Genomic DNA, 13,886 nt, shown 5'->3' with positions numbered 1-13,886 from the left:
GCGCATTCTGAACACCTTATTTCTCAATGTACACTCATTGACAGAAAAAAAATCCCACCAAGAAGGAGTAAGGCTCCATTCACACGTCCGCAATTTCGTTCCCCAATTTGCGGAACGGTATTGCGGACCCATTCATTTCTATGGGGCCACACGATGTGCGGCCCGGCTCCGGAAATGCTGACGCACTTCCGGGTCCGCATTTCCGTTCCCGAAAAAAATATAACATGTCCTATTATTGTCCGCAATCGCGGGCAAGAATAGGCATATTCTATTAGTGCCGGCGATGTGTGGTCCGCAAAATGCGGAACGCACATCGCCGATGTCCGTGTTTTGTGGATCCCCAGATCCGTGGATCCACAAAACACACACGGACGTGTGAATGGACCCTTAGAATGAGTTTTTCTGTGTGAATGTAATGATGATAAATGTGATTACAGTATTAGAGGAAAGGAGAAGTGTATTGGGGAAATCTGTACAATGGAAAGGAGGCTCTAGGACCCTGTTGGGCAGCCTCTAGCCTGGACACAAGATGAGATACCGCCTCTAGCCGGGACACAAGATGAGATACGGCCTCTAGCCTGGATACAAGATGAGATACGGCCTCTAGCCTGGACACAAGATGAGATACCGCCTCTAGCCTGGACACAAGATGAGATACCGCCTCTAGCCTGGATACAAGATGAGATACGGCCTCTAGCCTGGACACAAGATGTGATACGGCCTCTAGCCTGGACACAAGATGAGATACCGCCTCTAGCCTGGACACAAGATGAGATACGGCCTCTAGCCTGGACACAAGATGAGATACGGCCTCTAGCCTGGATACAAGATGAGATACGGCCTCTAGCCTGGACACAAGATGTGATACGGCCTCTAGCCTGGACACAAGATGAGATACGGCCTCTAGCCTGGATACAAGATGAGATACGGCCTCTAGCCTGGACACAAGATGAGATACGGCCTCTAGCCTGGATACAAGATGAGATACGGCCTCTAGCCTGGATACAAGATGAGATACGGCCTCTAGCCTGGATACAAGATGAGATACGGCCTCTAGCCTGGATACAAGATGAGATACGGCCTCTAGCCTGGATACAAGATGAGATATGGCCTCTAGCCTGGATACAAGATGAGATACGGCCTCTAGCCTGGATACAAGATTTGATAACGGCCTCTAGCCTGGATACAAGATGAGATACGGCCTCTAGCCTGGATACAAGATGAGATACGGCCTCTACCCTGGATACAAGATGAGATACGGCCTCTAGCCTGGATACAAGATGAGATACGGCCTCTAGCCTGGATACAAGATGAGATACAGCCTCTAGCCTGGATACAAGATGGGATACGGCCTCTAGCCTGGAACCAAGATGAGATACGGCCTCTAGCCTGGATACAAGATGAGATACGGCCTCTAGCCTGGATACAAGATGAGATACGGCCTCTAGCCTGGATTACAAGATGAGATACGGCCTCTAGCCTGGATACAAGATGAGATACGTCCTCTAGCCTGGATACAAGATGAGATACGGCCTCTAGCCTGGATACAAGATGAGATACGTCCTCTAGCCTGGATACAAGATGAGATACGGCCTCTAGCCTGCATACGAGATGAGATACTTCCTATAGTGTGCAAGCACGGCCACCACTGCTTGATTGCAGGGTGGTCGTAACCAAGGAAACAAGCAGTGTATAATGTGATGGAAAAATGAATCCAGCCAGCAAAGGAAACAATATGGATAATAACAATACATTAGTAAGTGCCTTGTATTAACTTTCTCTACATATTAAATGCAATTTGCCAAATTGAGAGAACCCTTTTGAACACCTATTACTATAGCATTTGCCAGACCATTGGATTTTGGATTAATGGACTTTTGCTATATACTTGGCTGGAAATGTCCACGTCCTCTAGTTAATCTATCGCATTTTCTTCAGTGCATGTTAACAGCTGTAGTAATCAATAGTCAACGAGTTTTAGGATTGCGGCATTTAGGAATTGTATCAAGAGCCGAGCTACGTCTGCGAAGATCTTGTGTAACGCAGGATTTCAGGACTGGCTCGTGGCGTTTCACAAGATGAAACAGGAAGGTTACAATGTTACGACAGGGGCTGAGAAAACAGGAATCACGTCCTCACTATAATAACTGGGGGGCCACAGGCTGCCTCTGTAGAGTAGACTGGGAGTTGTAGTTCCACCACAGTTGTGAGTTGCAGCTTCATTATTGTTGTGGGGTCACAGGTTGAAGCCTTAGCGCAGGAAAGCAACTACAAAGACTGGGGACGGTATATAATCAGTGACGTATATAGGGCAGGCATACGACTGGTTGGAGGAGTCTGGCACTGAACTGGTTTGTCTGCTTATTGTATAGGGGGGGGGGGGGGAGGGTAACACGTTCTCATTGAAGAGCCTAATATTCAGACAATGATCCATGAGAAAAAGTATGCAGATGCTCAGTGACCCCTCGTCAGTACAGAGCAGGATACATAGTTACATAGTTAATTTATAGATTGAATAAACAAGTACAACTATGTTCCTTTTAAAAATAATGAAGTAAAAAATTAACACTTTATCATGATTTTAGCAGGGCTTCAAATACACTGCTCAAAAAAATAAAGGGAACACTTAAACAACACAATGTAACTCCAAGTCAATCGCACTTCTGTGAAATCAAACTGTCCACTTAGGAAGCAACACTGAGTGACAATCAATTTCACATGGGATAGACAACAGGTGGAAATTATAGGCAATTAGCAAGACACCCCCAATAAAGGAGTGGTTCTGCAGGTGGTGACCACAGACCACCTCTCAGTTCCTATGCTTCCTGGCTGATGTTTTGGTCACTTTTGAATGCTGGCGGTGCTTTCACTCTAGTGGTAGCATGAGACGGAGTCTACAACCCACACAAGTGGCTCAGGTAGTGCAGCTTATCCAGGATGGCACATCAATGCGAGCTGTGGCAAGAAGGTTTGCTGTGTCTGTCAGCGTAGTGTCCAGAGCATGGAGGCGCTACCAGGAGACAGGCCAGTACATCAGGAGACGTGGAGGAGGCCGTAGGAGGGCAACAACCCAGCAGCAGGACCGCTACCTCCGCCTTTGAACAAGGAGGAACAGGAGGAGCACTGCCAGAGCCCTGCAAAATGACCTCCAGCAGGCCACAAATGTGCATGTGTCTGCTCAAACGGTCAGAAACCGACTCCATGAGGGTGATATGAGGGCCCGACGTCCACAGGTGGGGGTTGTGCTTACAGCCCAACACCGTGCAGGACGTTTGGCATTTGCCAGAGAACACCAAGATTGGCAAATTCGCCACTGGCGCCCTGTGCTCTTCACAGATGAAAGCAGGTTCACACTGAGCACATGTAACAGACGTGACAGAGTCTGGAGACACCGTGGAGAACGTTCTGCTGCCTGCAACATCCTCCAGCATGACCGGTTTGGCATTGGGTCAGTAATGGTGTGGGGTGGCATTTCTTTGGAGGGCCGCACAGCCCTCCATGTGCTCGCCAGAGGTAGCCTGACTGCCATTAGGTACCGAGATGAGATCCTCAGACCCCTTGTGAGATCATATGCTGGTGCGGTTGGCCCTGGGTTCCTCCTAATGCAAGACAATGCTAGACCTCATGTGGCTGGAGTGTGTCAGCAGTTCCTGCAAGACGAAGGCATTGATGCTATGGACTGGCCCGCCCGTTCCCCAGACCTGAATCCAATTGAGCACATCTGGGACATCATGTCTCGCTCTATCCACCAACGTCACGTTGCACCACAGACTGTCCAGGAGTTGGCAGATGCTTTAGTCCAGGTCTGGGAGGAGATCCCTCAGGAGACCGTCCGCCACCTCATCAGGAGCATGCACAGGCGTTGTAGGGAGGTCATACAGGCACGTGGAGGCCACACACACTACTGAGCCTCATTTTGACGTGTTTTAAGGACATTCCATCAAAGTTGGATCAGCCTGTAGTGTGTTTTTCCACTTTCATTTTGAGTGTGACTCCAAATCCAGACCTCCATGGGTTGAAAAATTTGATTTCCATATTTTTTTTTTGTGTGATTTTGTTGTCAGCACATTCAACTATGTAAAGAACAAAGTATTTCAGAAGAATATTTAATTAACTCAGATCTAGGATGTGTTATTTTTGTGTTCCCTTTATTTTTTTGAGCAGTGTATATAACGCCATCACCAACATTCAATACAGAAGAGAAAACTGTGACATTGAATTCTTTAATTGATTGCACATATTCCCTGCAGCCTAATTATAAAGTTGAAGTACAAAATATAGAGAGGAGACTAAGGCCGAGTTCACACGGGCGTCATGTATTTGGGCCGGATAAGATGCGGGTGCGTCGCGGGAAAATGCACGATTTTTCCGCGCGAGTGCAAAACATTGTAATGCGTTTTGCACGCGCATGAGAAAAATCGGCATGTTTGGTACACAAACCCCAACTTCTTCACAGAAGTTTGGGTTTGGGTTAGGTGTTGTGTAGACTGTATTATTTTCCATAATAACATGGTTGTAAGGGAAAATAATAGCATTCTGAATACAGAATGCTTAGTATAATAGGGCTGGAGGGTTAAAAAAATAAAAATAAAATTTAACTCACCTTAATCCACTTGTTCGCACAGCCGGGCATCTCTTCTTTCTTCTTTCTTCAGGACCTGGGTAAAGGACCTTTGATGACATCAATGCGCTCATCACATGGTCCATCACATGATCCATCACCATGGTGATGGATCATGTGACGGACCATTTAATGAGCGCAGTGACGTCACCACAGGTCCTTTTTCTCCTGCAAAGCAAAGAAGAAGACATAAGAGATGCCGGCTGCGCGAACAAGTGGATTAAGGGGAGTTAAATTTTTTTTTTTTTTTTTTAACCCCTCCAGCCCTATTGTACTAAGCATTCTGGATTAAGAATGCTATTATTTTCCCTTATAACCATGTTATAAGGGAAAATAATAATGATCGGTTCCCCATCCCGATCGTCTCCTAGCAACCATGCGTGAAAATCACACCGCATCCGCACTTGATTGCGGATGCTTGCGATTTTCACGCGGCCCCATTCACTTCTATGGGGCCTGTGTTGCGTTTAAAACGCACAATATAGAGCATGCTGCGATTTTCACTCAACGCACAAGTGATGCGTGAAAAATCACTGCTCATGTGCACAGCCCCATAGAAATTAATGGGTCCGGATTCAGTGCGGGTGCAATGCGTTCACCTCACGCATCGCACCCGCGTGGAAAACTCGCCCGTGTGAAAGAGGCCTAAGGAGTAGTAACATCCTAAACATCCTACGCTTGAATCTAAAGACTCTGAACTAGCGTATATGAGTCCTAAAACATACATAAAGAAAAGGCGGAAAACACAATCTGCGGGTTCATGGAAAGTGAAAGAATTCAATTAGTAATTCTTTATGTCCGTTCTAGGAGGCTGGACTCATATATGCTAGTAATATATAAGGAATCATTGACCACAATATTTTCTTAACCAATAGACCTCAATTTACCCATTAGTCGTCCATAAGGGACAGTATCAAACGCCTTTGCAAAGTCCAGAAACACTTTATCCACGGCTGCCCCTTCTTCCACGGCTGCCCCTTCATCCACGGCTGCCCCTGTGTCCAGGCTTCTGCTCCCCTCGGTTAGTCCCACTGCTTCTGTTCTTAGTAACACCATGTTGGTTATAACTTATTATATTACTGTCAGTTACATCATCCTGTATGTCGTCCCGTAGAAGGTCCTCAAACATTTTTCCCACTACGGATGTTAAGCTTACTGGTCTATAATTTCCTGGTGAAGACCTAGCACCCTTTTTGCTGGATGGGAAGCCTTGGACTGGCTGCAGATTTGTGGTCCAGATTCTGCACTCTTCAGCCCTTTACAGTAACATATATGGGGTTACAAAATGGGTTATTGCAGGTTCGGACCCTTTTTGTAGTGCTATAGCAGGAATACATAAAAAAGGACCTGAAAAAAACCCATTTAATGATGAAATTTCCATGTTTTATAAATTTTTATTTTCACTTCTCGTTCTTGACATTGTCATCTCATAGCAAAAGAAATCATGGGACTTCCCATGTGCAGTAAATGGGACTGAGATTCAGAGTGAAACCTCTGAGCCAGGCCATGCTGGGAGTTGTAGTTTCACAAGAGGACCGCAGGTCAGAGAACACTGAGCTGGACTGAAGAGCTGAGATGGTACTGGGAGGACTGGCAGCGTTCATTGAAATCAGTGGGTTTTCATTCATTCCAGTGGGTTCCCCTCATACTTTCAATAGAGGTAAACCATGGGGCTACTATGGGGCCCTTGGACCGATAGGATCCTGCTCTTTTTGGTTGCATCCCCTTTGCTAGTAGCAAAGCAAACAAGCAGGTGGGGAATTCGCAGAAAGGGTCATGGTCGCTCTTGAAGTTCGGTTCTTGGGACTGTTCCACCAAAATGTGGACAGTTGGCAACTATGGGACTGTAATTGGCATCAGACCTTTCTATCCTGGGTGGCAAAGGCTATGATACTGGCGGAGGGTGCTCATTGTGATGGGGACCCTGGGTGGCACTGTTATGTGCCATTGCATGGTGGTATTAGTTATGATAACACTGGATGGCAGCGTCAGCAGTGATTTCATTTAGTGAATACTACAGTATTTTGATGGTATGACACCGCTGTACGGTGAGTCCTTACTAGAGATGAGCGAATTTACGCTTATGAAATTCGTTCACACTTCGTTTGGTGGTAAAAGATGAATTGCGTCATGGATTCTATTACCGCGGACCATAACGCAATTCTCTGACTGCATTCCTTTAGAGGTATTCCGTTATTCATTCCGTTATAATAGAAGTCTATGGGCTGCAAAATGGATCCGTCCAGTTTCCGTTATGCAGGGGAGTCCTCTCCTGCCTCTAAAGGCATTCCGTCATAGAATTGCGTTATGGTCCGCGGTAACGGAATCCATAACGACAATTCACCTTTTACCACCAAACGAAGTGTGAACGAATTTCAAAACGGATCCGCCCTGACTTACATTGAAAGTCAATGGGGGACGGATCAGTTTTCAACTGCACCATATTGTGTCAGTGAAAACGGATCCGTCCCCATTGACTTACATTGTAAGTCAGGACGGATCCGTTTGGCTCCGCATCGCCAGGCGGACACCAAAACGCTGCATGTGTCCGCATCCAGAGCGGAATGGAGGCGCAACGGAGCCAAACTGATGAATTCTGAACGGATCCTTATCCATTCAGAATGCATTGGGGATGAACTGATCCGTTTTGAACCGTTTGCGAGATTCGTGAAAAACGGATCTCACAAACGGAATTCAAAACGCCAGTGTGAAAGTAGCCTTATTTATGCATTGTGTAACACTTTTCGGGGAATGTATCAATTTTCTATGCCACAAAATTGACATCTATTGCAACTTTGTTGCCAAATTTGCAATTTTTTGACATTTATGTCACCCACTCCACTTTCACAAAAAATTATGCAAGTTGCAGGAGGGCTGTAGGTGGACATTACACCAGAAATCTACACCTGCTCCCGTGTTGATGTGGATTAAATTTTCTGGTACCCAAAACCTTTTAGGAAGCGGCAAAATTATTGAGGCTTGTGGTTTTTAAGGTACTTTTTTTAGTGATTATTTTTCCTAATAACAATTTTTTTTTCTGATAAATAGCAAAAGCTTCAGCATAAAAACACCAGAGACCCAAAAAGCGACCTAATTTTAAGTTTAACTATTATTTATTAAAGCATTAATTTTGACATACAAAAAAATGTATCATACACATTAATAATTTTCAATTTCCCCCCTGTATTCCTCCCCCCTCCCCTTGAGATGAGTCTCATATCCCCTCCATCCCAAAATCCGGAACAAGGGGTTAAATAAAGGGGTAAGGCTACATGCACACGACCGTATGTGTTTTGCGGTCCACAAAAAAAACGGATGATGTTCCGTATGGCATCCGCTTTTTTTGCGGATCCACTTTTTTTGCGGATCCATTGTAATGATGCCTATCCTTGTCCGCAAACTAGAAAAAAATAGGACATGAACTATTTTTTTTTGCGGGGCAACGGAATGGACATACTGAGGCGGACAGCACACGGTGTGCTATCTGCGTTTTTTGCGGACAATTGAAATGAATGGGTCCGCATCCTATCCGCAAAAAAACCCGGAACGGACACGGAAACAAACAACGTTCGTGTGCATGTAGCCTAAGGCCTCATGCACACGACCGTAGTTTGGGTCCGCATTCGAGCCGCAGTTTTTGCGGCTCGGGTGCGGACCCATTCACTTCAATGGGGCCTTTAAAAGATGCGGACAGCACTCCGTGTGCTATCCGCATCCTTTCTCCGTTCCGTGGCCCAGCAAAAAAAATATAACATGTCCTATTCTTGTCTGTTTTGCTGACAAGAATAGGCATTTCTACAATGGGCCGCCCGTTCCATTCCATTCCATTCTACAATGGGCCGTCCGTACACAGGCGGCTTCCGTTTTTTGCGGATCTGCGGTTTGCGGCCTAAGAGCAAGGAAATCCCCCATATCCTATTCCATTTCTCCTCAACATTTCTTTGCTTATAGAGGATCTTTTCATATCCTTTGATCTCTCTAGCCCAGGGATGGCAACCTGAGGCCCTCCAGCTGTTGCAAAACTACAACTCCCAGCATGCCCAGACTGCCTACAGATAGCAGCCTACTGCAGGGCATGGTGGGAGTTGTAGTTTTACAACAGCTGGAGAGCCGGAGGTTGGCCATGCCTGCTCTAGCCAATTCACACTTGGAGTATCTAGTAAAAAGAAAACCGAGCTCGTGCAATCAAAAGTCTTGCCACAAACACAATTTTAATCGAGAGAATCCTTTTATACTTCTCACACTTTACTTTGGAGAGATCGCCCAATATCCAACATTCTACCGTGGATGGGATCGCTACTTTCAATTTTTGAGTAATAAGGCTATCAATTGACCCCCCAATATTTTTTTATTCTCTACAGGACCAAAACATATATAAATGTTCAGCCTCCGGTGAATCACACCGTGGACCACATTTCTCAAGCCATACTGGCGTAACATATATTCTACGTAAAATATTAAATTGCACCACAGCGTGATTAAAATTATGTGAGACTAATCTTAAATTTGCAAATATATTTCCCCAATCATCCATTTGAGTCATAAAACACTCCGCCCCCCAAGCCCTTTGCCCGGGGGAGCGTGTATTATTAAATAGTGCTTTGATTAATAATTTATAAAGTTGAGCAATCTTAACCTTCTGCCCAAAATTCACCAAGTCCTTCGGAGGTGCAGATGTGTCTATTTCAAACAACCACTTTTTATTTAGACTACAAAGTGCCGAACGTATCTGAAAATATCTAAACCAAGATAGATTATGTATATTCTCCCCTCGTGCTAACTACAAAAGAGAACGTATATCTTCATTTCTCACCACTTGTGCAAGATAAAGGATATTTTTTTTTTTGCCAGTATTGATCCCTCACTAAATTATCGAGTTCCTGTGGATAATAATTATACCAGAGGGGCGTGCGGCAAAGTGATCTTCTTATTCCCATCCATCCTCTAATGGTGCCCCATGACTTAGTAAATAGCTTTCCAAATTCTCGATAATCCTGTTGGGCGTTACTTAAGTAAGACTCAAGTAAAGTAAACATATTATCATATCCAAATCTCCTAACCAGGGCTGTTCTCCCACTCACAATATAACCATAATTGTGAGGCAATAAAGTAGCCCTTGAAACAGGGAAGGTTTAATCCTCCCCCTTCCATCGGCTTACAGAGATATTCCATTTAAAGTCTTACCCACTTTCTTCCCCAAAGTAAGTCATTAATAAATCTCTCAATCCTCAATCCATACTGGGGAATTCCTAAGGATATAGAGGAGTTGGGGTAACATCCCCATTTTCTTTCTTTATTTTTATTTTGTATTTTATTGTTTCATAACAACAACAGGGTAAACAATTCACATTTACATTAAAGCAAATATAAAAATTCTTTGTCCTTTGAGGGGGGTACGCAGACCCCGAAACTAAGTCACAAACAAACAAGATCTATCAGACCTCAAACAATTACTCCAAACATCAGGGTAAAGCTCAGCACATCAGCGCTTCATCAACCCAGGAAATCAAAGATTTGTATATCTTTATTGTTTGATTAAAAGCAAATGTCCCCGTCTCGAGCACCGCACTGTTAGGACACCGGCGAACCCTCATTATCCGCTGCACGTAGTAACAACCTTCCCAATCTTCCTCTCATTTGTTCTAATAGATATCATTCCGTCAAAGATAAAGGTTGCATTATGTTTTGTATCTCTGCATCAGACATAAACTTTATAATAAAGCTTCTCCATTTTTTTTAATAAAAGCTTATGTGTATGCGTTTGAGTTCAATATAGCCAAACGTTCCAAATGGAATAACTTTTTTAACTGGTTCTTAAAGGGTTTCTATCACTTGGTATCACATATTTAGGTGTCAGACACTAGCGATCCGCTAGTGTCTGCTCTAACAAACCATCCTAATATGATAGGTTTTGGGGCAGCCGTTTTGCTAAAATAACAACTTATATCTATATGCTAATGAGCCTCTAGGTGCTATGGGGGCGGCATTAGCACCTAGAGGCTCCGTCTACCTTCCTAAACTGTCACCGCCCAGCGCGTCCCTCCAGCCCGCCCATCTCCTGCTGAATGCGATCCTCTCCGTGCGCGTCTCTGTTCTGCGCATGCGCAGTGAATGTCTGACCGCTTCCCTGCTCAGACATCTCCACTGCGCCTGCGCCGATGACATCATAGTGCTCCGAGGAACAGGCGCAGTGGAGATGTCTGAGCAGGGAAGCGGTCAGACATTCACTGCGCATGCGCAGAACAGAGACGCGCACGGAGAGGATCGCATTCAGGAGGAGATGGGCGGGCTGGAGGGACGCGCTGGGCGGCGGCAGTTTATGAAGGTAGACGGAGCCTCTAGGTGCTAATGACGCCCCCATAGCACCTAGAGGCTCATTAGCATATTAATAAAAGTTGTTATTTTAGCAAAACGGCTGCCCCAAAACCTATCATATTAGGATGGTTTGTTAGAGCAGACACTAGCGGATCGCTAGTGTCAGACACCTAAATATGTGATACCAAGTGATAGAAACCCTTTAATGATATGTATCGTTGGCACTTCAGCTTGTAGCCATTACGTTTGACCACCATACATATTGTATCAAACAAATCAGGAAGGCGCCCCCCCCCCCCCACCCTCTTCCTCAAAATGAAACAGAAAGAGCTGTGGAGTTAAGTCCATCCTCCTCCCCCGTATATATCTCCAACCTCAGAACAGAGCTTTTTGCTTTTTGGACACGTCCAAAGTCCATGAAATAGATCCGTGTAACCTACCCCACATTTCGGACAGTTTGTTATACAGTCGGCTCTTTGTGGGTGAGGAGGTATGTTAAAACCATGTGTATTATTCTCAATTGCGTGTCTCTCCCTACCTCATTGATAATGTGCTTTCTCACTCTCATCCATCCTTTGTGCAGCATTTGGGCGATATGTTTTCTACCCCAACTGCTCTTCCCATTTGTTAAAACCTCCTATCCTTCCCTGAGTCTTCTGTTTGCGTCCTATAGTAGATGCCAGAGGCTGAGGTTTTCCCTCCTCCCAAATTTTGCTTTATTTCCTTATGCACCATTAATAAGTTTGAGTTTATGGCCGCTTTGATTGGAGCATACGGAATTTTCTGAAAGGGACGTACAGAGAATCTGTTGACTACTTCTTTCTCCTGAAGCCATCTGTAGTAAGTGCCTAACCCGAGTCACCCCTATAAACCATCTATAGGTGCAGCCTCGTGTGAACTCCGGGTTCTTCCACAATGGAAGGTGCTTAGATATTCTACAGGACAACCAATACCTTTTCCTCAGAATTCTCCAAGTTGCTATAATGTCTTTGAAAGGTACAGATCTCGCCTGCAGCGCCGCCGCCAGAGACCGGGGAGCGCAGAGCTGACTAGAAGCCATTAATCCGATCCGCAATGTGCCTGGCCATACACGCCAAATTCTATCCTCTAACATCTGGGAAAGCTATGCCGCATTGCTCTTTGGGTGCCCTTAGTTTACGTAGACTTCTTCCCGGGCGTTTACCATGCCAAAGAAATACCGTGAAGGATATTGTCAATTTATTGACATCTTCGCGCTTTAGTAGCAGAGGAATAGTCTGCAATGGGTACACCCGTTTGGACATCATTTTAATAAGATGATTACGTCCCATTAAAGACAATGGGAGATCACGCCAGTGCCGTAGTTCTCTCGGGATCTTATCGATCAGTGGGACAGAGTTCAGTCTATAAATTGGCTCCAGAGTTTTACCTATTTTAATACCTAGATAAGTTATAAATGACTCCGCCACCGGTCAGCCGTCCGCTGTCGCTCTGTGACCCCCCGAAGCATCATTTTTCATGAAAAGAATATTGTTCTTCGAGTAATTTACTCTAAGTCCAGAGAAAGAACCAAAGGCCGTCAGCCCTCGCATAACTTTGTCCATGTCAGTGACGGGGTCAGCCATGAACAACACTATGTCGTCCGCGAATAACGCCAATCACATGTTATGAGGGCCTACCGCCAAGCCTTCGAATATTGTGGGCGAATCCAAGTATCTGGCCAATGGCTCTATCGCCAGATCGAAAAGCAGAGGGGACAGAGGGTGCCCCTGTCTAGCACCTCTCTGTAAGGTGAAGCATAGAAGGAAAAAAGAAAAAAGAGAGGAGGCAGCGCCTCGTGTGTAGAACCTTACAGCACTGTGTATAAGCACAGAAGTTACTGATTATGCTTACCAGAAGGGGTTGTGAAAGATCACAACGCCTCCGAATCGCTTGTCTGGATGTTTACCACCCGTCCAGTATGCGGGAGAAGAGAAGACTGCGTCTGCTGCCCATGGTCTGTATCCCTTGCCGTGGTTGCGGTTGTCAGGATAAATTGTATGCAGAGAAGTGAAGAAAAATTCCGACCATTCTCGGTGGCGCTGGTGCAGTAAGGACTCGATGCTCAGAAGGTACCAAAAATGGTAATCTTTTTATTAAAGTAGGTCGACCTATGGGAAAGTAGGACGACCTACTTTAATAAAAAGATTACCATTTTTGGTACCTTCTGAGCATCGAGTCCTTACTGCACCAGCGCCACCGAGAATGGTCGGAATTTTTCTTCACTTCTCTCTGTAAGGTGAAGCAGGCAGACATGAAGCCTGTAGCATACACCCTAGCTTTCGGATTGGAGTAGATCCCTTTAAGAGCTGATTGAAAAAGACCAGTAAAACGCGCAGATCTCAGACCTGACCCAGCCACCTCCATCCAATACTGTCAAACGCTTCCTCTGTATCGAGCGCGACAATAGAAGCAGGTTCCTTCCCTCGTATTTCGGCGATCTTGCTACAGATAAAGCCAGAAATACCTTACGTATTTAGTGACCGCTGATCTCCCTTTAATAAAGCCCACGGAGGATTTCCGCTAACCTATGGGCTAAAATGTCTTGACTGATGAATGAAATCGGCCTGTAAGAGGAGGGGTCCTCCGGACCCTTCCCCGTGTTATGTATCAGAGCCGCGTTCATGTGATCAGGTCTTCTATTTCCTTCGACCATAGAGGAACAAACCGTGGTCAGCACTGGGGTGATCTGTGTGCACGTGGCTTTATAAAGACCAGTGCAGCGTACTCAAGTTAGGTTTAGAAATGTTCCTGGGTGTTGTAGTACAATAGACACTAACCTGAGACGGCTGACTCTCTGCAAGGGCAGGTGATGATGAGAAATGTTCGTGACGCCAGTGCCAATTAAACGGTGGCACGCCGTTTGCTGATAGCAGGAATAACTGAGGAACCACGTGATGTTAAAACAGAATTCAAACTTTAGTAGTCATCA

General features: G+C 45.3%; 1 protein-coding gene across 1 annotated transcript in view; it reads left to right on the top strand.

Moving 5' to 3' along the window:
* Nucleotides 1-11,303: 11,303 nt before the first annotated feature.
* LOC120978828 (protein SSUH2 homolog) overlaps nt 11,304-13,886 on the top strand; it is a 39,580-nt gene continuing 36,997 nt past the window's right edge. The window contains exon 1 of the mRNA XM_040407197.1: nt 11,304-11,426. The gene's annotated coding sequence lies outside the window, so the exon portion shown is untranslated. The remainder of the gene's footprint in view (nt 11,427-13,886) is intronic.

The sequence above is a fragment of the Bufo bufo genome, chromosome 9, assembly GCF_905171765.1.
Source record: "Bufo bufo chromosome 9, aBufBuf1.1, whole genome shotgun sequence".
NCBI lineage: Eukaryota > Metazoa > Chordata > Amphibia > Anura > Bufonidae > Bufo > Bufo bufo.
Note: the sequence above shows the minus strand (reverse complement) of the source record. Positions and strands in the feature narration are given on the sequence as shown.